We start from the raw sequence: 26,551 nt of genomic DNA, 5'->3' as shown, positions 1-26,551 counted from the left end.
TTCTTGAAAACCAACAGTGAGGCATTATCTCACACCATGTGGAGAGGCCACTAGCAAAATGCTGGCAGGTGCGCAGCGGATGTGGGAGAGAGGGGCGGCTTTGCAGGCAGGGCGGCACAGCTGCTGTGAAGAAGCAGATGGAGGATGTTCACAGCCTAAACACAGAATTCCAGGATTCTAGCTGGTTATAAACCTACAGGACAAGCAATCCACGTAGCGAGGAAACCACTGTATGTCGTGTTCACTGCCGCGCCACTTCCGGTAGCTAAACTAGGAAGCCAGTGAAAATGCCTACGGACAGAGGAAGGGATGCGGAGAACAAACTGCAGCTACGCGATAGAGCGCGACATGACCTTCAAGAATGAGGGGGAAATCCTCTTGCTTGTAGCGGAATAGGTAAGCCTGGAGAATATTAGGATAAAAAAAGCGGCAGGCATAGAAAGGAGGATATCATTTACATGTACTTAAGTTGCTCTCATAGCCGCAAAGGATAATGTAGCTACGTGTTATAAACTTAGGCGTGTGGAGGTTGTGTGCCAAAGAATACGACCACGTTTCAGTTCTGAGAAATAAGCTCTACTCTGTACCATATCTATTCTCTGTCACAGTCGGAGTTGCTGTGCTGTGGAACGGCGGGGAAAGATCTGAATTATTCTCACCACAAAGAAAATGATAACTGTGTAAGGTAAGGCATGTATTGTCCATTGACGTAACAATTCCACATGATAAATACATTATAACACAGACGCCATACATACAAATTTCCCTCATCGGCTAAACAAAATACATCAAAATACTTTTGAATACATAAACACATTTGAATTCTTTGTAAAGAGGTTGTGGTGGTACAGTTTTAAGAAATTTGCGTTGACAGAGTGGAGGCATCCTAGGGAAAGGGAGCAGACTGGCTCCCATCAATGATAGCCATACCTCACTTCATTTCTGGTCATGTGATGAGAAAAACGACATCTGCAGAGTGTCAAAATATCCAGACGCAAAGGGGAAAAGTCCTACATCAGGCTGCCTTGTTTAGCAGCTCCCAGGCTCCTTGGGCTTGAAGGGACCGTGGGATGCTGGGAAAGCTCCACCAGCATCTGGATGTTTGGCGTTGTGGAGCCACAATGAAAGACGAAGTGTTAAGTTTTACAGCTGTTAGCCTAACAACCATCCCCACCCCTCCTCTTTTTTTTCCTTTTTTTTTTTTTTGTATGTTGCACAGAAATTGTCTTCTTTTCCAGAATAATTTTTATATCGGCTTATGTGTTTCCTGTTGCAAGCCCAGCAAGTATAATCCCTGTTTGGAGAAGTGACACAGAATTGTAGAAGTCAGGACTCCAAGAGACACTGGGCAGTGGGACAGGAAAATCATTGTTTATTCGTAGCGCTCAGATGTAAGATCATCTTATTAGGCATGACAGATTCGAGGAGGGAGTTGAAAAAAAGTTGAGGATGAATCTGTAGAAAATTATGGAGATGAAAATAATGAAGATTTATTTTTGATCCAGGTAGGACATGGGAAGATGAATCATAGTGTTAATGTCAGGGCTGGTACTGCAGGGAAATAAGTGATACTTATCATAAAATATGTGATGGTTATAAAAAAAAATGAAGGCTAGCAGTTTGCGTAAATAAACTGAGCTGAAGTAAACAGACACGTGTTACATAATGTTTTTTTTAGGGGAAAATGGGCTACGTCGACCACACTGGTCCCATAAAATTATAATGGAGCTCAACACGCCCTGTTGCCTGGGGACGGCAAAGCTGTCATCCATCGCTGCGGTGTGACACATTATCCACTTGTTCGCGCCACACTAGTGTGAGCACACCTGCTGTGCTGTCGCTTGTGTACATAAAAGTGCAGCGCACGGTGATGATTATGACACAGCACTCGACAATGAACACCTAAGCTCCTGGTTTATGAGCTTGCTGTGCTGTTATCAGCATCTGAAGGTCCACTCCTCCTTACCCACAAAGCCTTCGGGAAATCAGCACAGAGTCTTCCACCTCAGCGGTCCTGCAGCTCTTCCCTGCATCAGGAGCCCACATTTAGGGTCCCAGGGTTAGAGCAATGCAACTGCTCAATGATGTATTGCATCCAATGCCTTTCATGCAGCCCACCCCCTGTTAAGCAGCTGTGGCTGTGTGTGTAGATTCCACTGAACTTATCTGTCCTGTTACAGCTTGGGTGGTGGCAATGGCTTCGTATTACAGCTAATGTTTATTTTGATCATCTCAAACAAGATTAACTCTTTTCTCTGAAGATTATGTATGACTGAAACAACTACAGAAGCTGTTGTCTTGGGAGTGTTGTATATACATTTGTGTGTGTGCACATGTTGCACATACACATAAAGCCTGGAGTTCAATATCAGTTTTCTTCAGCCTCTTTCTACCCTTCTTTTTGAGGCAGAGTCTCTCACTGGACCCAGAACACATTATTCAACGAGGCTGACTGACAACTGAGCTCGACGTGTCCTCCTGTCTCCACTCCCACCATAACTATGATCACAGACCAGAACCCCATGCCTACTTTTGGTTGGGTGCTGGGGACCCAAACTTAGGACTTTTTGTTTCTGTGGCAAATGCTTTATGAACTGGGCTGTTTTCCCATCCCTGACAGTTTTGTTCTTTGGTGGAAAATGTAGAGGGCAATCTCTCCAGGGTTTGGTCTTGTGATCTCCCACATGGGTCAATGACTAACTTTTGTCTATCTTGATTTCTAGGAGGCAAAATGAAAACAAATCTTTTGCCCTTCCCTGCCCCAAGTTCTCAGTTTTTTCTCAGCCTCACAGGTATCTTGAAACATATTAAATTTTAAAGAATGTTTTGAGTTTCAGGAAATTGAAGCCATAGGAGTTCATCTATGAAATATCATGCACCAAAAAATGATCTTGTTTAGAATGAAGTTAGATTGCTTAAGTCAGAGCATGTCTACTACCACTTTGGTTAAATTGTAGCCAAGAATAGTTGTATCCTTAAAATGTTAAGAAAAATCTTCTGTAGTCTGTTTGAGTTTGTGAAGGAGTCTTATGACTTGAAGTGTATCCAGTTTGGAAGCATCCTAAAAGAAAATACTTCAGAAAGACACAGAAAATGTTATCATGTTTAAGTCCTCAATAGAGAAGTGTAAGTGTATGAAAATAAGCCTTTAGTCCCAGCACTCAGGAGGCAGAGGCAGGTGGATCTCTATGAGTTTGAGGCCTACCTGGTCTACAAGAGCTAGTTCCAAGACAGGCTCCAAAGCTACAGAGAAACCTTGCCTAAAAAAAACAAAAAAAAAAAAGAAAGAAAGAAAAGAAAATATAAGGACAAAAGTAAGTTTTTACGCAAAGATGGCTTCTCCTTTGGAAAATTATTCATTTATTCTTCTTGCATCTATTCTCTGTCCTTTCTACTTTTATTGAGTTATGACAGACGACATTTATATCTTCGTAAGGTATTAACTTTATAATTTTATATGTGTGCACGTTGTAGAATGATTGCCACAATCAAGCTGCTGTATCTTGTACCTCACCTAATTACTGTGTATATGTGTGTTAGTATATGTGCATTTGTGTTGTGTGTGTGTTGTATAGTTGTATATGTGTGAATAATAGGTAACTCTAACCTTACTTTCTGTGGGTGTTATATGTGTGTGACTAGGTATCTCTTACCTTGTTACCCTGTATGTTCTGGTGTGGACAGTGACAATACTTGTGAATGGCTCCAAGCATCACAGGAGTGGAATACTTCACAGTTAACTATAGTTTATGCAACTGTAGAGTTCCAGGTCTCCAGAACTTGTTCTTATGACTGAAAGAACAGGGTTAAATACTTTAATACTCTGTTTAAACACTTCGAGTCCTGCATTGCTTAGGGCCTCCTATCCACCATTCTGTGTTCTGTCATAGAATGTGTGTGTGTGTGTGTGTTTTGTGTATTTTTTTTTCTTTTAGATTTCACATGTGAAATCATACAGTAGCTGTCTCTCAATGTCCAGCTAACCTAACTGGGCATAATTTCCCTCCAATTCTGTCACGTCACAGAAAACAAGGTTGCCATCCTTTTTAAGGCTGAATATTATTCTACTGTGTGTGCATGTGTGTGGCACATGCATATACCACAGGTTCTTAATCCATTCATTTCTTGAGGGGTACCATGTTGTTCCCATGTCTCAGCGACTGTGAGGATAATGGGCCCTATGACTGTTTTCAATTGTGTTCTGTTCTATGAGTACAGTAATTTACATCCAGTATTGTGTGAAGCTGGCTTCACTTGCACGTTGAGAGGAGCCATCCTAGCAGGTGTTAGATGAGACCTCACAGTGGCTCCCATTAAGCTTCTCTGGTGATTCTTAGTGTTAAGTGCCTTTTTGTACAGCTACACATATACTTATTCTGGGAAAATGTTTGTCCAAGTCATCTGCCTTTTTAAAAATTTGGTCACTTGACTGGCTGTTGTTGAACTGTTTGAATGTCTTACATATTGTCAGTATTAACCCCTGTACAAGTCAGGCTTTGGAAGAAACACATTCACTAGAAAACAACTGACTACACATGAGTGGGGCCATGGTTTGTTGGTTTTTTTTTTATGAAAGTTGACTCACCTGATTACAAAACATATGTAGTCCCAGAATGCATTTCTATAAACTAAAGTACCCATGGTGCCATGATTCATTCAGTCTGAAGTCAAATGCCCAAGACTAGAAATGGGAATAGGAGGGACAAATGAAATGTGTGTGAATAACAGGCCACACTCTGGGAGTTCTGGTGCCAGAGGAGAAGGTAGAAGACCCATGTCAAAAAGAGGGAACTGTCCTTTGCCTTTTCGCTAGCTTGACTCTGAAAGGATAGGCTAATCCCTTCAGCCAGCCATATTGCTGAGAGAGATCTTCTTTATACATAAATGTCCTCACAGACACATTGGGAAATGATGTCCTACTAACCATCTTGAATGGGTCAGTGAAAAGACATAAAAAATATTAACCACTCCAAGGGCTAGCGTGATGTTCTAATGGGTAAAGGTACTTGCTGAGGGCCTGATGGTCTATGTTTGACCCCAGAAACCCACAAGGTAGAGAGAACCAACTCCCAGGGGTAGTCCCTTGACTTCTACATGGTACAGAGTGGCATGTGCATCTCCCCTACCAAATAAAAATAAATACACTCAATAAAAAGTTAATCATTGCAAACCCGCCTTCCGTCAACTCACTAAAACTGTGGAACTCTGCAAAGCACACTTGATCTCCAGTGGAAACAATAACAAGATTATAATTCTGCCTCACACAGTCCAGGTTCATGCTGCAACTGAAAACAGGAGTCTCCAATCAAGATCTTAGAGTGATGATTGATATCCCATAATTTACATGGGATGGCGGAAAGCTTAGCAGCTAAATGTGGGTGTAAAGCCACTCAATCTTATATTTCATGATAAGACTTAGAAAGAAAAAAAAGAGATTTACAGATTTACATAATTGGCAATATGCATATATGTATGTACACAATTAATTTATGGACGTGTAAACTTCTCTCGGCTATTACAGTGCTCATTTCTGCAGTTTGTTAGGTGGTAATGGCAATCCTCAGCTATAGACTACATAGACTACAGACTTCTGCTATGCTTTATATACTCCCTTGTCTTCAGTAAGAGCCTCTGTTGTAGATGGTCAAACCGCATTCCCCAAGGGTTTAGAGCCACTGGTGGTCCTACCTGGCTCAGGTGTTTGTAATTTTCCAGTGCCTTCAATCTCAGGTCATGGTAGCTTTGAGACATTCCCAAGGGACCACCTGTATTTTTATCAGTTTCATCTTTAGGCAAAGATGCTTATGGTCTAGTATTTCATCTTGGTCATCTAGATCATACACCCTAGCCAACTCCATAATTCCTTCCTTGACCCCTTGACTCAGGGGCCCAAAGATCCCAAACTGACCAAGTGTTACTCTTAACTTCCAGTTTAACTGAATCATTCTTGTGTCTTCTACTAGATGTCGATGTCCTGCTAGAACAAAGACTTTTAGGTCTGTGGAGCTACAGAAGATAAAATTTTGCTGATGGGCCCTAGAGGCAAGTGTGGACAGGGCTCCTTCCATTACTACCACTTATTGTTAGAGAACTGGGATCATGCTTTGACATTGATTTGGAGTTCCTATAGCATTCTGGAGAAACTCCTCCCCTCTATGTAAGGTGCTGTTATCTAGCCGGTGATGTAACAGTCTTCGAAAGGCCATGCTACACTTTCATCAGTCAGAGCGTCGACATTATAGGCATCCCTGTCTACAAACTTTGTTGTCATGGATTTTCTAATGAGTTTCCTCCCAAATCTCTTAATCCTTAACTAACTATTGACATTAGCCCTTCAGTGGATGAGTTCTTATCCATTTGACCATTCTATCTCCTCAAGTGCTCAGCAGATACCCAGTCTGACACCAGAAAGGTTTTCCCTTACCACTGGGCTTGAGAGATGCCTAGAAGGGGGCTGGAAAGACCACTTTCTGCAGGTGACTCTATATCCTAACTACCCACCAGCATATACGCCTAAATCTTTTCTTCCTTTATCAGCTGCTTCCTGAAGCTGGTGGTACAAACTGAGAAAGAGTAGCCAGTGTAGCTGTGTGGGGAACTGTGGGACTCAGAGTCACTTTTCATGTAAATTACTTGTGCATCTGAGGCCTGCGGAGTCCCAAACACACATGTGTCTTCTCACTCATGGAACATTCTGGGCACTCCCAGCTTGATAGTTTAAGAGTTCAAGATGCAAGTTCAGGTTGTGTAGTGTCTCACCCACTACACATAGAATATGCTTTGAAAATACTTCCCTCCAGCTTTCTGGATACCTTTCTCTGTTATTGATTAGTCTTCCATAGCTAGTCAGAAACATTTCGGTTTGTAGAAATCCCACTTGGCTATCTTTTTCTTATGTTGTGTGAACTTTTTATGTCTAACCAGGCAAAGTCTTTTTCAGATAAAGATGGGAGTAGTTTATTTAATTGGTGTTGAGTTCAGAATCAGTTTTAGGCTGATATTGTATTAACCTTATGGATTAAAAATAATGAAAAGAATGTGATGTACCATTCTTTTTGCCATTAGCAATTAAGAAGTTCATAGGAGTAGGATTACTATACTTTAAGGTACAAGATTTGGCTTAAATTAACAAGTTTTTTTGGTGGCTCTGAGTCTTAACTTCTTTGCATTTAAAGTATAGATAATTGCCTGTGTCATTGTGTTAAGTCTCAAGTACTAAAGATCATGAGAAATTTATTTTTTTTATGTTACAGGAAACTGAGGCACAGAAAAACTGCCCTAATTTGATCAAAGTAGGGGCCATGGACAGTAAATAAAATGTCAGATAATTGAGGTGTGTAGAGACATGTCTCAGAGGTTCGGTGCATGGGCTGTTCTTCCAGAAAACCTGGGTTTTATTCCCAGCAGTCACACGGTAGTTCAGAACTGTTTATAACTCCAGTCCCAGAGGATCTAATGCCCTTCTTTTTGGCCTCTGTGGACACCAGGCACAAAAGAGGTGCACAGAAATACATGTGGGCAAAAAGATCATACACACTTTTTCAAAATGTCCAATAGATAAGGTAGAAATACCTGAAAAGCACGAGATTTTGTTAGTAACATTCAACTCAAAGATCCTCAGACTAAAGCCTAGTGATTATGACTTCCGATTCCAGTTTTATCAAAAGTTTCCTTGTGTTCAAAATTATTTCTGAATAAATTCTTGCATAAGCATTCTGAATTAAAATTGTTGAGACTGGAACTGGAAAGATGGTGCAGCAGGGAAGAGTACTTGGTGTCCAAGTAGAGGACCTGATTTCAGATCCCAGAACACATATACTGGCTTATAAGCAAGCATGAGTCCAGTCCCAAAGGATCTGATACCTTCCTCTGGCCACGGTAGGTACTGCATGCATGTGCTGTACAGACATGTATGTAGGTAAACACTCATCCAGATACACTATAAATAAATCCTTACCATTTTCTTCCATCACCCTCTCCAAAGGGGGAATACATGGAGGGACAACTAACATGAAAGACTATTTGAAAAACTACAAGGAAACATGCTACCACAGAAGCTTTCTCAAATATATACATATATAAAAGGAATTGATATGGAATCACCTATAACAAGGGATAGAATACCACACGTAGACATCTTCTGTCACCAAGTCTAACCTTCAGCATCAGCAATAGATCATATCTTGTTGAGTCTTTGGCCATAAGGGTACCATGGAATACCTCCAATTATCACAAATATCATTATTGTTATTGCTGATTCTGACAAGTAGATGGTAAGACCCTATTGATGAAGGCAAAACTTATTTATGTCATCAAACACAGAGAAGTCAAGCTGGTCCCTAACTAGAAACTGCACCCTTACTTATTAGCATATTTGAGGTTGGAAGTTACCCTGCATGCTACCAGAGGAGAAAAGTAATCATCAGTATTAACCAGATACAAACCCTATAACATACAACAGCAACCTGCCTCCAAGGTTATTGGTGCAATAGTGGCACAAACATACGGGAGTAACCAACCACCTGTTTTTATTGGACTTAAAGTCTACTCACTCCATTAGATGGAACCCACAACTGACAGTGCTAAAGTAGCCAAGAACCTGAGACTAGGCAAGTTATGAACCTAATACTATTATTCTACTAAAGGAACATAGCAATAAATGATTCCTAATAACATATTACTATGATTGCATAGATTATTTTCTTGCTCAACCTGCATCAAAAAAACTTTTTCTTGCAGTAGATGGAAACTAATACAGACCCACAACTGGACAACATGAAAAGAATGAGAGGCTTTGGGGCACTCCACCTTTAATGGGTTGTCTTCATCGAATCCTTCTCCTCAAGGCTCATGGGTGTACGTAGAAAAGGAGGCAGAAAGATTTTTAAAAGCCAGAGATAGTGGATAAGTCCAAGGAAACAGTGTCTTCAACACACAACAAAACTATGGCACATATGATCCCGCAGAGACTGTGGCAACACACAAAGACCTGCACAGGTTCAAGACAGAGAAGGCCTCAACATTGACAGGAGGAAGTGGACAGAGGATCCCACCTCAAACCAAGAAGCTATTTGCAATTGATACCTGCCGGCAATTGGAAATCAGTTTTCTCTAGTGGCATATCATTGAGTGTATCAACTACAATCCAAGATGATCCCCATGCCCAGGAGTAGGTGACCAACATAAAATGAATCCCATGATTTCTTTGTATTCTCTTTTCTTTTAGCTTTTTTTGGTTTATTTGTTTATTTGCTTTATTGGGGTTTTGGTTTGATTTTTTATTTTTGCATTTCTGCTGTTTGAGATAGAGTGAAAATATAAGATTGGGTGGATAGAGAGTTACGGAGGATCTGGGTGGGATTTAGGGAGGAAGAGAATATAATCAAGATTGTATAAAATGATTAAATATAAATATTCTTTTAAAAACATTAAAAATAATCTTTAAAAAACTGCTATGGTTATATACTTGATAGCTTACTTACTTGAGATGATCAGATGATGGGGGTAACTTGATGACTGAATTTCCTTCCTAGCTCCTCTATTCAATGTCAATGCCTTCTTTCTCACTGCCTATGTCATGAAACCAATATTCCTGCTGCTGCTATTTCTATCTTATTACGTATCTCGTGGTAGTGGGTGGGGAGAAAACTCGGGAAGGTTTAAAGTATTAATAGAGATAAATTACTTTGTTTTTTATATGCTGGAAGGCAGGGAGCTCTTGGAATCCACAGGTGGGGTGATGGCAACAGAGAAGCAAGTTGGGGCAGTGGTAGTGGAATTGGAAGCTGCTCTTTCTCTTTTCTCTTCACCTCGGAAAGTCTTTTGCCAAGAGGGAGTGCAAGAGCCTCCTTTGCACACCTGATGCTCTCCTGAACAACAGCCCATGGGTCAGGAAGTCTAGGCTGTCCATGGGAAACACTGGAAATATTTGCATTTATTTACAGAACTGTCTCAAACTAGAAGGGGTTGCCATGTGACTACAGTCGTTCTTCATGCATTTACTCATTTATAAGAATTTGCACTTTTTCTTTGTTCATCCACTTGAGACATATAAGTAAAGGAAAGCCAGATAATCAGATAAACCTCGAGTACCCACTTCACTACTTCAAACTGAAAAAGAGGACAGGCCATCAAACAGGCTGAGTGTGTCATTCAGCTTACTTCCTCTGAAGTTCTCAGACAAGGGTGGCCTAGTTGTCATCCTTCCTGGGCAGACTTAATGCCATTGTCACCTAGCAAATCCCAAGGAGCATCAGGCCTAAAATAAATGATTTAATTGTAGGTACTGGCTTAGTCATGTTCAGTGTTCAAGAGTTTGTAATGGTCTCTCAAATGAAATATACCTTATCTCTTCTGACATTTCCCTTTTGAGATTTGTTTGAAACTTCTAGCAACTGTTTCTTCGAGCAAAGTTGACGGACTCTGAATTGAGGTTTTACTGATACAAACAGAATTGGACAGTTATTTCCATGGTGGACTTGGGAGTGGTATTCTAAGTCACCATTCATAAGACACTGATGTTCTTTGTATTAGATTTAATACAATAGGAAATAGGAATTTAACACAATAGGAAATTGGAGGTGGGGGCATGCATGAAACATAATAAGAAAGTTGATATATATAAAAACTAAACTCTGCTGGAAAGTACAGAAAGTACATCAGTGGACAAGTCCTATTCAAATCTGGAAATAAGTAATTTTTATGTTCAGCAGTGTTGGAAGGCAGCGAGAGACTGATATAGACACGTCAGTGGAAATCGTGGTTGATAGATACCGACAAATGAGCGCATAAACTTCAGTTAGCACCTGTCGGCTGCGGAGCCCAACAATGCCTCCAAGGACCTTAAAGGTTAACAATAAAATCGCAAATTGAATCCTCATTTTCGGTGTGAACTGATGTGTTATAAGACAATGAATTGGCATGACCATACCAAGGCCAATGTGAACGCTTAAGCAGGAGCCTGTCAGCGTGCCCATACTTTATCACCCATGCAGAGAGTAACTCCCCATGACATTAAGGATGCTGTATTTGATGGAATGTCACAGTTAGTTGACACTGGCCTTATCCTGGATCGTAGATTCTCTGTCACATCCTGCCAGTTTAGAGCCAGACCTAATGATGACAGTGTTTTGCCTTGCAAGTGACGGTAGGAACCAAAGCCGGAGCTTAGCAGTGTAAATTGCTGCACGGTGTCAGAGCTGCCAGCAGGAAGTGATTGATAGAGAGATGATCAGCTGTATGGAAGAAGGGAAGGGAAATCATCTTGATCTTGAGCAGAAACGCTTATAATCTCATCAAACCAAAGGGGGGTGATCGGAAAGAGTTTCAAAGAATTTTGAGGTTGTAGAACGTTTCTCCTTTGATGATCTGAACGTTATAGAAAATTCGTATTCCAGTGGGCACTGGAATATACCTAAATATTTAGAAGTTTAGACAGATTTTTTTTTTTGGACAGGCCCATGGTGGTCTCAAATGAGAGAGTTAAGAGGAGTAAGGAGATACATGCACACACACACACACACACACACACACACACAGAGAGAGAGAGAGAGAGAGAGAGAGAGAGAGAGAGAGAGAGAGAGAGAGAAAGCAGTCCTCCCTCAACCTCCACAGTGCTAGGAGAATAGGGGCATGGCATACCAGTTCATTCCAGGTGGTTTACAAAGTATGTAATTACAGACTAGGGAGATAGTTCAGCAGGTACAGTGCTTGAGGATGAATATATGGAGACCTGAGCTCTGAGCCACAGTACCCATGTAAAAGCTAGGTGTGAAATCCCATGCCTGTAATCCCAGAGCTGTGAGGAAGAGACAGAGACTTCCAGGATCTTCCTGGATAATCTGTCTGCTGTATCAGTGATGCACTGATTCCGCAAGAGATGTTGCATCAGACTTCAGCTGGAGAAGGGGCAAGTTCAGGATTCCACAAGGGCCCGCACACATGCAGATGCACACCCACACGCACATGCACACATAGATAAAGGGACATATGAAACTGTATAAATTTATTTTATACTACATATCAGACATTGAGAATATAAAAATGAATAAAATACACAAGTCATATAATTTATTCATAAGACTTTTTTTGGATATGCTTGTCGTCTCAAGTTTAATCAATGTTCAGGTGCTTGTTTTTGAAAGCTGAGATAGTATTAAGCACAGTAGATGTAATAAACAGCAATAATTTGATAATTGGATAGCCATTCCAAGTTAAGTCACATAGCAATTAATTTAAGGTTATAGCCACTGCCTCTCAAAAGTATTTGTTTCTTAAATTGTTAGTACTCAGGGGAATGACACGCTACCATGCATGTTTGGAGGTCAACTCCTTCCAGATTGACATAGGATCCAGAGATCCAACTGAGATCTACAGCCTTGCAGAGTCAGGTAGTACGTGCCTTCACCCACTGAGCCATCCCACGGACCTTCCAAACTGTTTTGCTACAGAGGGGAAGCCTGGAGTAGGGGCAGAGTTAGTCCCCATCTTTCTTTCCTTACCTTGAACTCCTGCCCTTCCTAGAACATCTTGCTAAAATGGAATTCAAATTGGAGCAGGATTAGTGCAGGGCATAGAACATGCAGGAAAGATGTGGAAAAGCTCTCTCATGATGAGGATTGCTGTGAGACCCAGCTAGGGTGCTCAGAGACCTGGCAGACATTGCTGCTGGTGTTTTCACTGATGAACAATTTGAGTATTTTATAGAAGCTTATATGTTGGAGAAGACTGCTTGTTGGTTCCCAGCCGCCAGGCTAGCTTAGACCCAAAATAATCATATAGAAACTGTATTAATTAAATTATTGCTTGACCCATTAGCTCTAGCTTCTTAGTGGCTAAATCTTATATTAATTTAACCCACTTTTATTAATCTGTATATTGCCATGTGGCTGTGGCTTACCAGGTAAAATTCGCAGTGTCTGTCTCCGGCCTCTCCATGGCTTCTCTCTGACTCTGCCTTCCTCCTCCCATGCTACAGGCCAAGCCAGTTTCTTGATTCATTAATCAATAAAAGCAACATATAGACAGAAGGACCTCCCACACCATTTCCCCTTTTCTGTTTAAACAAAAAGGAAGGCTTTAACTTTAACATAGTAAAATTACATATAACAAAACAGGTATCAAGCAAGAATTACAGTTACAATATTTATAGCTACTTTATCTTTTATCATAAGGAAAACTATATGTATTCTTCCACTCCATCAAAGGCTCCAGAAGGATATAATATTACTTAAGTAAACAGGAAATACATTGCAAGCAGCTTCTGAAATTCAAGAATTGACAGAGATGTGCAAGGAATGTTTGGACTATTTTCTCCATTGTCACAACTTAAGGGAGTCAGGATTAGTTTATTTTATGTTTTGTACACTGCATGTGTGTGTCTGTGTGTGTGTGTGTGTGTGTCTGTGTGTGTCTGTGTTTATATGCACATTTGGGGGCTGTGCATGTGAGTGGAGGTATGTGTGTGCACCCGGCAGCTTTGGAGGTGAAAAGGCAACCTCAGGTGTCTCTCAATCCTCCCCTTTCACCCTTTTCGAGTCAGAGTCTCTGTTCTTCTTCAGCACCATGTGCTTGGGGTTAGCAGGATGAGGAGCTCACCATGAGACTTGTCACTTCCTCACCTCTCACCACGACAGCACTAGGCTTACACGTGCACTCTCACCCAGCTTTATGTGAGCTATTGGGACTCAATCTTGGGTCCTCGCATTTGCATGACAAGCCTTTCCACTAACGAGCCACTTCTCCAGCATTTTGTACTTATTTTGACTCCTAGGGGTGGGGGATAGGGTTTATCTTGGTATGAAAAGAATGGTAGAGAGCTTGGTCTATCTTCACGGGACGACATGGCAGCCCAGAGGGATTCGGGAGAAGCAGTGCTTTACAGAAACCTAATCAAGGAAGAACCAACTGGAAAGATGGCGACTGGGCCAACATTCCAAGGAAAGGGGGGAGTCATTGTGGGTAGAGAACATTCTGGAAAGGAAAGATAGAGTGTGCAAAGGCCTGCGATTGAAAAAACATGAGATGGCAAAGAAACCTACACGTTTATGACCAGAGCGGTGCAGGGTTTAAGAGAAGAGGGGGAAACGCAGGCATTCTCTGTGGGCCCACAACAAGCCCTCAGAGAGCTATGTGGCACGGGTGGTGGACATGTCCATGAATCCCTTTAGAGTGAGCAATGGACTAAGCTCTCAAGGTCCAGTTGAAAGGCAGAAAGAGGAAGAAGAAGAGCAAGGAAGTCAGGACCGCGAGGGGTTGGTCCACCCACTGAGGCAGTGTGCCTATTCTAATGGGAGTTCACCAAATCCAGCTGGACCAGGGGTCTGAATGAGCATGTGATCAAACCGGACTTTCTGATTGTGGCTGACAATGGGGGCTGACTGAGAAGCCATTGATAAAGGCACTGGGACTTGTTTTTACAGTATGTTCTGACTTTTTGGGACCCTAGTCTATATGGATGCACAGCTCCCTAGGCCTGGATGTAGGAAGGAGGACCTTGGACTTCCCACAGAGCAGGGTTCCCTGCCCTCTCTCAAGCAGGGTGGGTGTGGGGGAGTGGGAGGGGATTGGGAGGAGGGAAGGAAGTGTAAATAATTGAATGAGGAAAAAAAAGAATCGAAATGTGCACACATTGATGGCAGCACTTCTCATTAGAGCCTCAAGGATGGGTTCAAGTATATGGGAGAACTAACCATCAGAAACCTAGTACCTGCGTGGCACAGAAATCTGGGTCCTATTGTTATACATCTTAGAGGACCCCTCAGATCCTTATGAAACTCTGGCCTGTTCGAAGGCCTTTTGTAAACCTTGAGGAAATTCCAGGACATAGATGTTAGCTTTGGACTTTACGTGATAGCCCCGACCTTCCTGGGAGTCTGAGAAAGCAATTTTTCGTGAGTCAGGCTACAGTATACGGCCCCAGGAAATGACCCCAGCAGTTATTCCAGCATCCTTTGTGTTTAAGAAGCAGAGGTGAAGCCGCCACCTGAGGCTCCCTTCTCTTTCCTTCCACGGCCACTCCCGCTCTGGCCGCAGTTCTGTATAACATTTGTAGCCCACTCTCTCTCTATATGCAACAACCTCTTCCTGTTAAACAATGCAATCTTACGGTTAGCTTAAAAAGCAGTACCTCTCTGCAAAGGGAATAAATTAAATTAAAGAGAATAAATACCAGTAGCCTGAAGCCTGGGGAGCTGAAGGCATTGCAAAGAAAACCTAGGGAGGAGAGTGGCCAGAGGCAAAGGAGAGCGGACAATGCAGAACTGAATGACAGAATCCAGGGAACAGAGCCAGGTTAGTTATGGCAGCTAAGTAATTTCAAACTACAAAAGGAATTTTAGGCTTCAAACTCCAGCTCCCAAATAGTGTTATAATTAGTATTATTTTCAGATTAAAGAAAACACCACTTTTGTGTAACAAATTACCTCCATTTTAAAAGCAAAAATAATATATTTCACTTCATAAAAAAATGCCCAAACGGAAGCATTCTTACATTAATTATTTCACTCTATTCAAAAAGCATATCCCTGCTTGCTTTTTATTATGCCTTCCAGCTTCTACTTTGAAAAACATGTTAAGAAGCTCGGAGGTATTTTTTAAAAATGAAAGGAAAAAAGAAAAATAAATAATCTTTGAAGCAATTAGAGCCCAAATACAGAACGCATAAATATACATGTACATATTTCTTTATTTGCCCCCTAGATTTCACTCCCCATTTTCTTCCACCTCCCTTTTTGGCTCCGGTACATGCAACATCTTTCTTTCCTTGAGCTTCAGCAGCAGGGAAATGTTTGCCCCAAAATTGAATAAGATTCTTTTCCCTGGATTGATTGGCAAGAGTTTTCAAAAAGGGGTGGGGTCTCTAGAGGGCAAATACATAATTTTCATAATGCTTTTCCTTTGCACCGCCACCCCAGCCTAGGAGCCGAAGTCTATTTCTGAACTGTTTTGTCAGAGAGTAATGATTAACAGCGCCTCACGGAAGACAAAACATCATTCCTCTCCCCCCCCCTCACGCCTTCATGGGGTCGGAGTTGCTCTTGTAAAATTACCAAGAATATAATTTTACTGTGGGAACAAAGAACATATGTAAAGTAAATATTGTTACAGATTTTCGAGTTTGGGGAAGAAAAATTTTAATTTGAATATTGTATAAAAGCCATGGGAAACAGGGTGTAAAATGGATTCTTTCTCAGTGCCTTCCGTTGCTCCATTCCCCATGACTGAGGCAAATGTCACTTTGTGTAAGGATGTTTGGGTGCAGGGTTTTCCAAACACAGGGTCTCAGAGCCCTTGAGCTTAAAACCTTCTTTAAAATTGTACGTGTCCTCTTAAAATGAGCCTCAGTATCTAGAAATATGTCTCCAGATGACAAACAAATATGCCATCATATTTTAACATTAACAGATTTTAAGTTATATTACTATTTTAAAATGGTTTTTCAATGTGATGTATTATTAAAAGGAACCAAAGCTAAGAAGGTGGAAATAAATTTGAGACAACGCTGTGGTATTGTTGGCAGTGTGCGACTCAATGTGGCTGTGTCCGGTCTGCCTAGGTGAGGCTCAAAAGGTTCTCACCAGATCTGGGAGACAGTTTATCTGGTGATAAACTGAAGGTGGCGCCTGGCTTTCTGTGTAGTGTAGTGTAGCATAGTGACAGCATGGGCTCCTCACAGCATCAGCTGCCCAGTAGCTCTGCTATGGAGTAGCAGCTTCAACCGTAAGTCTCAGTCAGTGGATTCCAGAGTGTCCAAGGTAACCAGCAGAGCTTCTTGACTCAATTTACCCCAGACCCAGACCATGACAGGAGTGTGATTCATCACAGCACAGCACATTAATCAATGCAAATTAGAAGTGGGGGATGGGGAATGCCACAGGGGCAGGGACAGAACTACAGACATGAGTGGCAGCAACGAGACAAAGCATCGAAGTTGTTGTCTTGCCATAGAATGGATGAGACCCAGTCATTAGAGAAAGAAAATTAAGGTCTTTCTGCTCCCTCACTTTAGGAAGGATAGCTGCATAGGTAACCCAAGCCCGATTCGGTGTAGCCCAGATGGATTCCCAGTTAATTCAGATCTAGAATGCTATCCTTGCATCGTCTCATTCTGTGGGTAAGGAAACTGTGGTGCCTAAAGCTTGGGTGATATTCCCAAGGCCATGTAGTCAGTGCAAGTTGAATATTCTTTATCCAAAATGCCTCAGACAGGGAATGTCCAGAATTTATTTTGTAGTATTTGCAGATACTTAATGAGATATCTTGGGGATGGAACCATTGCACACATGTGAAATTCATTATAGTCAAAGACAAATATATATACATATATATATATACATACATATATATGTGTATATGTATATATATTTGTCTGAAGATTATTTTATGCAGTGTTTGTATCTATATGTATGTATGTGAGTGCTAATGTATGTGAGGGTGTAGCTCTACACATGCATGTCTGTGGGCCAGCCCAGGTATCCTTCCACAGAAAGCGTCCTCTTTTTCTTGAGTCAGGAGTGGTCTAAAACCAAGTGAGCCAGACTATGACCAGTGAACCTCCAAACCAATGCATGTACCCTCTTCCCACCTCACCGTTACTGGGGTTACAAACCTGTGTCCCCATCCCTGCCTTTTTAGGTGGATTTTGATCCTCAAACCCAAATCCAGAGGGCTTATGAGGCAGAGACAAGTGACAAATTGAGCCACCTCCCCAGCCTCCATCTTATGAAAAGTTTGTAATTTTTCATGCATGAAACAATGCTTCATAGTGTGAGAATTTTGTCTTGCGGTAAAACATTTGGCATTTTGGAGTGTCATGAATTTTATACTTTTAAATTAGGAGCACACACATCCTGTGATATGGTAAGAAGCTACTCGCCTACCCAGGTCGGCTCTGGCAAGATTGTTCCAAGGAACCTGTGCTCCTTTGAGTTCAAGATATCTGTAGCTTGGCTTGATCCTGGGCCTCTGATTACTCATCCAAACCTCTCAAAGTACATCATCACCTGGAAACTTCTAGAATGAGAGTTTGCCATCAATACTTGTCAACTGGACTCTCTAGGAACCTAGCAATTGCCACAAACAAACTCCCTGGGCATTCTCTCTGCTCTCATGCTTGAAGACCGTGGTTTTAACCCACTCCAGGTGCTGTGGAAATGGCGCGGAAACAAAGAAAGCATCTCTCAGAGGCTCTCATCTTGGTTTCTAGCAAAGGAAATGGAGCTATCCTAAAATGATCTTTCTGTGCCTTTTAGCCATGTGTCACAGGTGGTTTCTAACAATGGGTGGCCCGTTTCTTTATGCCTTTCTTTTCAGCACACACACACACACACACACACACACACACATTGTGGATAAAAAGAATGGATGAAGACCCCACGTGTTTAATTATTTTACAACAGCTAATCTCAGTTTTTCTTCTCTCTGGGCCCCATCTAACTTCACTTCTCCGTCAGTGCAGAATGAGAAACCAGTACGGGAGCATCACTCCTACTGCCGTTTATCAGTAAACTGTAAGCATCTACTTCCTTCTGGTCTTCCGGTAGGGCAACACTGGGCCCCAGTGCCCTAACAATTCCAGGAAGTCTCTAATAGGAATACACACTCCTAAGAGAGACAAGGGCTGGTACCACGTCGTTTGTGATCTGCCTTCTCGTCCTTACTTCCTTCCCATCCCACTCCAGCCGTGTTTCCTGGGGCTTGCTCCAGAGTACAACAATCCCACTGAAGCCATGACTTGGAGTCCATGTCTAAGGAACCGAAACCAAAACAAGACCTACGAGCCAGAGATGAAAAGGAATAGTCTAGCATCAAACAAGCCAGGCATTTCAATTCTTTCATAATAAGGCAAACATTCTTCAGTGGGTGGGAGGCCTGGGGAATAGCAGTGACTTAGTGAAGAAAAGAGAAATGGCATAAGGCTTGTGTCTTAACAAAGTAAAGAATTGTTAAGGTATTCATCCTAAGTTTTAAAAACATTTTTTTATTTCAATTGCCTGATTTCACTTCCTGATGCCAAAGGCCCAGCCCAAAGGACAGAGGAGATGGGCAGAGGCACTTTGCACAGTTGATGAGGGTGAAAGCCACGCCCATCCTTTTCAGCCCAGCTGCCCTGGTGAGGCTCAGTCAGGTGACTCAGTCAGCAGAGCAGGGAAAGTGAAGGTCATATGTTTGCCTGGCTGCTCACTCTGTGCTGAGCAGAGTTAAACATGATGCAAACCTCTCGTTATCTTATTTACTGTGTGTCTCTATGAATACTTTCGTCCGTGGATGGACGTCTCCAGAGTGAGGAAAACTCTCCCTGAAGAGATAGTAAGAGAATGTTACCTGAAATGTTGAATAGCGATAAATTCCTTTGCATTCCTCTCAGCGTTCTGCCCCGCGACGATGAAGTTTTCATGTTTTGGCAGCTGTTGTAATTTTGCTTTCACAAACGCAAGACAAATTCTTCCCATCTAAGTGGCTTTTCCCGTTCAGCGGTAAGTTGCAGAAAAATTCTGCTATTGTGACTTTGGATGGCATGTGTTTCAGGAGCCCTGTAAAACACACGCACCTAAAAGGTTTATATTTGAATTCTTTTCATTTTAGTCAGCTGTAGACAAGGTTTAGTCTACATTTTGAAATAATTGACTCCATTATATTTCATAAAATATAGGTTAGTTCTGAAGGCAATAGTTAGCACTTACATAAAGAGATTTTTTTTAATCTTCAGAAAGCTTGTAAACCTAAAATAATTTTTACATGCCTGTGAGGTGAATCAGAAAATCTAGAATTCCCAGCTTTAAGAAAAGGAGACTGAGGCAAAGAACTGGGCTTGCACTGAATATATCAAACATGGAGGCCTTGAAGAGACCACTGTTCTTCCTTGGGCTGAGCCCAGGTCACTTCTTCTTCTTGCGAGCTTCCCTGTGTACACAGAGGAGACAGCTAGCTTGCAATAACTGCAGAGGTTAGACGCTGTAATTAAAACTGCATAAAATTAATTGATGGACTTAGAAAGATTTATGCACCTTGAAATAAAAGTACTTTCAAGTACTTTAGATTTTTATCTCTGACTTGTCAATTTTGTGTGTGGGTGTGTCCGTTTTTAAATGAGGCAAGGATGTAATTATTCAAGTGCAGAGATGCCTCAGGTTGCTCTGAACACGTTCATGGCTTACACCCCAGCAGGACACAAGTGGCTCCCTTAGACCCCTCCATCCTCAGTCTCTGACATGCGTCCAGATCACGAGTTTTAAAATGACTGGGTTATCCATGAAGGAACTCCGAGGTTCTGCCAAGCCTGCACCATGGGGATTCCCTGATTGCCCTGCCATTTCTAATACAAAAAAAAAATCTCATCTTAAAGTCCTTGTTTTAGGGATTTGCTCATACACACGCGCGCGCGCGCGCACACACACACACACACACACACACACACACACACACACACACAAAAGATTGAACTACCAATAAGCAGAAAAGATGTGGATCCAGGACATATGAGCGAGGTCTCACACTATTTCAACTTGGGAAATATCAGAAATAGCAGAAGAGAGGAGGGCTTGGATATGGAGCCATGGTAATCACTGACCAATAACTGTCTAAGCGGATAGCACTCTCCAGTAAACCTCTGCCTTTGATCTCATCATTTCTAATGACCACCCTCACTCATTTTCCTCGCCAGGAGAAGTGAGGGCTTGGAATTTTAAATGTTTTCTGTACCGTGTGGTCTCTTCAAAGAACTCCAATGTCACTGCCTAAAATGATGAACCTGCTACGTTACCTTGGCTTTGAAATTTCTAAAAGCGATACCTAAAACGCTTCAACTCTTTCAAAAATACTCATTATCCTCCATCGTTCTTATCATGAAATCAAACTCACATATGTGTAAATGCCTATCGTTGGATCATTTTAAGATACATATTTTATCATGTTAAATGTGTATGATTACTGGTGATGTGGAAATTTAAAAAAAGAAAACTCCTTATCCCCTCCCCCCAATTAAGCAAGCACGCTTCGCAGATGGAACCAGGTGGTTCCGATGTGACTGGTATTTCCGGTGAGGCAGCCCTGGGATTGCGAGTGCAGGAGCAATCATGCCTTACTAAAAGAGGGAGCTATCTTCACGGCTCCGTCTGCATAATTGATCCCTTATGAAGCGAGCCCGGTAGCCCAGGAGCACTCTGGGGATCCCTTGTTTGTCTCAGCATGTTCAGTGTCTGGGAGGCATTACCCATCAAGTCGTATTCATTCAACATCCCTCCTCCGTGGCTTTTCTGGGAGCCCCAGGAACCTTCTTCCACTAATGATAAAATAATCAGAAGCATAAAAATGTTTCTTTTGGACAAATCTGACATGTTATAATGGTAGAGTGTTGATGACTCAGAGTCGCCCCCCTCCACCGCCACTGCTTTATTTAGAGACAGCAGGCAATGGAAGGAAGCAGACAGCTGCAGAAGTTTCCTACCAAGATGAAAGTCGTGAGCTTCCTCCTAAACACGGCGTGGTTATCAATGATGAAACGGGTCTGGATTCTTGGGGCTGTGGCTCACAGAAACACCATTGTCCCCATCCTTCGTCTGAATATTTTAAGGTCACGTAGCAATTCAAAGACAAACAGGTGGAAGTCTCAAAAATGAGATGGGGTTTGATTTAAGCTGACTACGTTATTGAGAGAGCGCCACGGTGGCGGTTGGTTTTCATTTCTGTTTAGCTATTTGTGGTAAATATATAGAAACCGGAATCTTGCCTGGCAGGGGGACCAATCGGACACACGCGTAGGTCAAAAAACACTCTTTAGAAGCCTCTAAAAAACTGAGTGGGGAGTAGCTCCATCCTTTGGTAAAGTTCTATCAGAGATGCAAAGGTAGAAATGGCTACCAGTAAACAAAGCAATTAAAGCTATTTAGAAGATAATTGTGACACCTTCGTATGCTGTAAGGGAAGTAACTTTGATGTACACAAAATTAAGGGACTCAACTGAAGCCTGAGAAAATTACATTCCAAGTATGAAGAAAATTGAGCCAAGCATTGGATGCAACTGCCCAAGGGGCATTGCTCTCTGCCCCCAGATGCCCACCTCTGAGAACAGTTGGTTGTTGAAGAGAGCAAAATCCTGGGGCTGAGTGGTAGGTACAAAGGCCAGACAATCAAAGACGCTGTTTGCAAACCAGAAGGCGTAGAATGTTTACCACATTTCCCCTGGATGTTATGGAAAATTACTGAAGAAGAAAAATAAATATACGAAAAGTAAGAGCACATTCGCCATACAGAAATGTTGCCTAAATGGGACAGCGCTTTCAAGAATAGGTTTTACTGCAAGAGGATAGTCAGGGAGCCGCTGCTGACTCAAGGGATGAGGAAAGAGAGATGGTGCAGATAGAAAGTGATAGTTCACCAGGAATGTGGTACGTTTGCTAAATGCTTGGGGTATTTGCACAAGGATGCAAAGGGAGGGAACCGTCAAAGACAATAGTTATCACACTGATTGAGATCTTAGCAGCCCAGAGATACAGGAAGCCCTAAATGGCTCAGGTATATAGACATGAGAAGCATGGGGGAATCTCAGTCACAGGATAGTAAACGTCAGATTGAATTAACACGCTCTACTCTACAGCACAGTGACAGTAGTTCATGGCGAAACTGTCCTTTTGAGGATTTCAGCACACATAATGAGCAAATGAATACTGGGGTGACCGACTTGTCAACGAGTTTGGGGGGTTGGCTTAACTACTGAAGGACTGGCCTTGGAAGCGAGAGGACTGGAAACCAAAACCCATATAAAAAGGGCAGAGTGTTCCCAGAGCAAACTGGCTAGTTGACCTAGCCGAACTGGCAAGCTCTGGGATCAAGTGGGAGACCCTGTCTCAATTTATAGAGAGTGATCAGTGAAGATGACAAATGTCAATCTCTGGCCTCCACACACATACTTGTGCCCACATGCAAGTAAACACTCATACAAACATGCAAACCACACACATACACACGCTACACACATACAAAGCTTAAAATGGTTTCTGGCAATAGTATGTCCTAAACAAACATTTGATCCTAGGGGATTGTCTTAATTGTGTCCTTTGGTGGCACTGCCTTAGAATTACATTTTCAGTTGTGGGATTCTTTTATTGGGATGTTAGAGAGCACCCTCCATGAGGAAGTAGAATTGGCTTCACTTTGTTTTCAAAGTTGTTTTATTTTGATAGAATTTTGAAGATCCAGATAACCACAACGAGAGCATAGACAATTATTGTATGTTTTTTTCTCATTTTCCTTCTGTATAAACATAGATAAATTACAGAACTAAGAAATTAACATTGATAAACAATGCTGGGGTTTGTTGTTGGAAGGGCTTCTGGTTTTGGTTTGATTTTTGATAGAGCGTCTTTACACAGCCTGGGTTTACATAACTCAGTCTGACCTTAATCTACTAATTGATCTGCCTGTCTCGGCCTCCCAAAATGCTGGGAATACAGAGGTAATGAGACCTAGTAATCAATATTATTAACTGAACCACAAATCTTATTTAACTATAGTTTCCCTTCCATGTGGAAACTCCTTGACCCCCAACCAAGTTTCTATTTTGGGGAAGTTCAGTTGCTCAAAGGTAATGGCAGTTCAAATATATTATATAGAAAGTTTGATAAAGAGATAATTCATGTTTCTTAGTGTGTGCCCCTTCGAGTGTTATGATGAAATATTGCACCATCCTTCTTCACCCTGCTAAGGCTTGAATAATCCCTTCGTCACCTCATCCTCTTCAGGTTGTGCCGCTCACTGTTAGCCACTGAGTTACTCCTTTGGTTATCATCACAATATTTATCTTAAAGAAATTCTAATGCTACATACTGATGGTTCCAAAGCACAAAGGTAGGTAGAGGTGCTGATGATCCAGACATGCTGAGAAGAATCGTAGACATACTTCTTTTGTGTGGAAAAGTAGAAGTCCGATTATATTTTGAAGAAGAGACCACATTCATGTAGGCTTTCTTGCACCAAATTGTTATAATTGTCCTTTCTTTTTGTGCATGTATGTGTGTACCATATGCACTCATGAGCATATGCTTGTTTGCATGCATGGGGGACACATATGTTCATTATTTCACATATGGGTGAGCCATGTGGAAGCCATAGGGTAGACTCAGGTGTCTTTGGGGACTGCTGTCTACTTTATTGACTAAGGCAGGGTCTCTCCCTGACCCCAGAGCTTGCTGACTCAGCTGGCCTAGCTAGCCAGCTTGCTCCAGGAATAGGGTCTCCCACCTGCCAAGTGCAGGGCTAGCTGGCAGGCTGCCATCCCTGCGTAGCCTTTATGTGGGTTCTCGGGGTTCCCACCCTGGTTTCCATGCTTGCACTCTATGAACTTAGTCATCTTCCGAGTCCCCTGTCGTCTTTCCTCTGTGGTTAGCTAGAACTTTATTTTTTACAGAACCTTCTTTATTTCTTTAGGAATGAAACTTTCATCGTACATGCGTGTAGCTAGGGAAGAACACAATATAGGCAGGTGCGACCCTATCCAGTTTCAGGCACCACTAGGAACAGATCCCCTTGAATAAGAGGGGGACCTCTGGTTGTCCTTTGTCTGTGAGTTCGGTCCTGGATCCCACACTGTATTGGGTGCATTTGTGTCTTCAGTCTTTCATCTGTTGGTCCTCAGTTTTCCCTCATCTGTCACAACTCTGACGCCCTCAGAGGAACGTCCTCTTCACATCCCTTTACTGGGGTGCGGCTGGTGATCTCACATACGTAGACTGTGACTACGCCTTGAGCAAGAGTAATGCAGAGGCGGGGACCACCAGGAAGGCTCAATGGGCAAAATTTCTTTGTGCCAAGCACAAACATGACGGCCTTGAGTTGGATCCTTAGGCTCCCCACAGTTGAAAGAGGAAACGAACCCCCACAAGTTGTCCTCTAACTCCCCCTCTGTACACGACGGCGTGTATGTGCACATGTGCACGCACACAAACACAAAATAAATGGACAAATCATTTTAAAAAGCAGTGCAAGTTGGCTGCTCATCAGAGCTTGTGGTGTGTCTGGTGTCTGTGTGTCCCACTGTTAGCTGGGCTCACTTGGATGCAGTTTTTTGGGGAATTTTCTAGGTGCCTCCACGGCAAAGCAGCTCATCTGTTTTGGGTCACCATTGGACTCATTATGCTATGCATATTTCCTGGCATATAATAAATGGGTAGAAAAGGAACGTAATTAAGTGAGTGCTGTCTGACTTCTTCTCTCTCCTCTCCCAGGGCAGCAAAGCTTTCCTATGGGCAGCTGTGGCACTGTGATCTCCAAGACTTTCCTGGAAGATAAGGGACTCTCCACTCCTGGTTGCAGAGGACACCTAGGGTCAGCTAAGGAATGCGCAGCTTTATCATGTTGCTTGAGGCCAGTGTCCTTCTGCGGAGAAAACAAGATGGAGCCTCATGTTTCTGGAAGTCAGATCATGAAGACACTAAAGGCTAAATTTTCATTTCTTTCGCTGAAATAACTTTTTTCCATGGGAGTGAAGACTAACGCCACATATCTGGAATTCTTCAAGGATAAAAGAAAAAATGAAGTTTACAGGCAAAGCTCCTGTAGGCCTTGTCGGGCTCCTATAAATTCTTCAAGCCTTAGAAATAGCCATGATAAATATTGTCCATTTCCCCATTTCCATAGTTAAGAGGGAAAAAAAATCTAAAACGTTCTTGCCCCCAATCCTAATTTACTCAGTAATTAATCTGAAGCGAAAGCTAATTTCTTTGCTTACTTTGACAAATATTTTAGAACAAAGGGGTTACTTTAATTTTTTAACTGACTGGCTAATCTATTTTTGATGACACTAATCTTTTTTGGCTGGAGGCAGTGGCTGAGTTGCCTCCACATCACCGTTGTTCAACCTAGACTCCCTGGAGCCAGAGGTTCAAGTCCCAGCCGGGTCACCCTGACGAAGGCTGATAAATTGAGTGCCTTGTGATACAGCCCTGACAGCAAGGCGATCTTTCAGCGGAACCCTTGAAAGCTTACGTTTTCTCTGGACATTAATGATCCCCAAATAAAAGAGGCCACAGCATCCAAAGCCTATTTCTCATGAGCCCTCTCCCCTCGAGTTCAGAAGACAGTGTTTATGACAGAGTGGGGAGGTTAAACATGTTGGAAAAGGCAGACTCTGCCGAAGATCTCAAACAGGTGTAATGGGAGGGAAATCTGCTGGAAGCCACAGCAGTATCAACCTTCCCACCAGCAGCCACGAAGTCTCAAGAGTTTAGATATTAAAAATTCCCACTGAAGCAGATGTCAGACTATGCTCAGAGAACAGAGTGCAAGAAACGTGCTGTGGAAACTTAGCCAGTTTGAAATAGTAAAAGTGACCACTGCACACTGGCTCCTGCATCGTCTCTTTATCCTCCCTCTCTGTCATCTCCAGCTCCCCCAGGGCCCGGCAAGGATGGTGAGCTGATGCATGCCTGGGAAAGCAAAAACTTCACTGTGGTACCCAGTACCTCAACTTGCTATTCAGTAAGCAGGGAGTTACAGTTTTCTGGAGATCTGTAGGGAGAAAAATAAATGAGTCAGTTTCACTGTTCCACAGCTGAAA

At 42.3% G+C, this 26,551-nt stretch overlaps 1 long non-coding RNA gene across 1 annotated transcript; it reads left to right on the top strand.

Moving 5' to 3' along the window:
- Nucleotides 1-276: 276 nt before the first annotated feature.
- Nucleotides 277-26,551, top strand: LOC146895218 (uncharacterized). The gene is made up of 3 exons (XR_015000756.2): nt 277-396; nt 609-685; nt 25,221-26,551. It is a non-coding gene; the product is annotated as an uncharacterized LOC146895218 (long non-coding RNA).

This window comes from Myodes glareolus, chromosome 3 (assembly GCF_982192425.1).
Source record: "Myodes glareolus chromosome 3, mMyoGla1.1, whole genome shotgun sequence".
Classification (NCBI taxonomy): domain Eukaryota; kingdom Metazoa; phylum Chordata; class Mammalia; order Rodentia; family Cricetidae; genus Myodes; species Myodes glareolus.
This window is presented reverse-complemented; position numbering and strand designations above follow the sequence as displayed.